The sequence below is a fragment of the Fonticula alba genome, assembly GCF_000388065.1.
Source record: "Fonticula alba strain ATCC 38817 unplaced genomic scaffold supercont2.4, whole genome shotgun sequence".
Lineage (NCBI taxonomy): Eukaryota > Rotosphaerida > Fonticulaceae > Fonticula > Fonticula alba.
The window spans coordinates 1,514,643-1,515,651 of NW_009242974.1; positions in this window are offsets into that span (position 1 = coordinate 1,514,643).

Here is a 1,009-nt window from a genome sequence, read left to right on the forward strand (position 1 = left end):
CTACATGCCTGAAAGCCGGGCCGTTTTTTTTTTTCAGTGTCCCTGGGCCGAGCGTCTCCATTTGGCCAGCCGGGGGGGGCGGGGGCGGGGACTAGCCCGAAGTAGAGGCGGTCTCCCTCCCTCCTCGGATACCTGCCCCCCTCGCCCTTCCCTGCGTCCCCTCCCCCCCTTCACCCCCCCCCGGCGGCGGCTGCGGGGGGGGGGGGGGTGTGTTGGGGGGGGTGGGGTGCCGCCGACGCCGGCGCGTGCTGCACACACCGCATCGTGCACGGCCCTGGGGGGGGGGGGGGGCACATTCCGGTAACCGGGCGCACACACACTGCCGTTCCGGATGCCCCGCCGCCCTGGTCCATATGGCCGCTCCCGGGCCGAGGGCCCGCCCCTGGCGAGTCTGCTGCAGGAGAGGCAGGTCACTTGGCTGGCGCTTTGTCCGGTGCTTCTCTTCGCGGCGCGTGTCGGGCCATTCGGACGGGCCGCCGCGCGGGCTTCCTTTTGCGCAATCCGCCTCGGCCGCCGGGGCCCGCGAAGCTGGGAGGCGCTTCGTCAGCTCGACCGGGCCGCCGGCTCTATGGGTGCGTCTGCCCCCGGGCGAGTTCTTGCATGCGCGGGTAGCCTCCTCCCGCCACCCCCCCCCCGGTCCCCCCAGTCGTTGCCCCGGCAGGCTGCTGGGAGCACAGAGACAGGGGCGAGGGAGGCGGGATCCCCGCCGTTGGGTGAGGACCGCGGTGCGCTGGTCGCGGGCCCACACACACATCGGCCCTCGCGCGCCCTCCGCCGCCCGGGGCCGGCGAGGCCTTGGCACTCGGCTTGTGTCTGGCCCGCCCGCCTGGGGGATGGGGGGGGGGGGACCGGGCCATTCCTCCGTGGGCGCATTCTGGCAGCGGGGATGCTTTTTTCCATGGGCACCGGAGAAGCTGATAGCTGTGAATCGGAACATACTCCCGGATGAGTGCCCGCTGGAAGGGGGGGCCGCGATGTGTGTGTGTGTGTGTGTGTGTGTGTGTGTGTG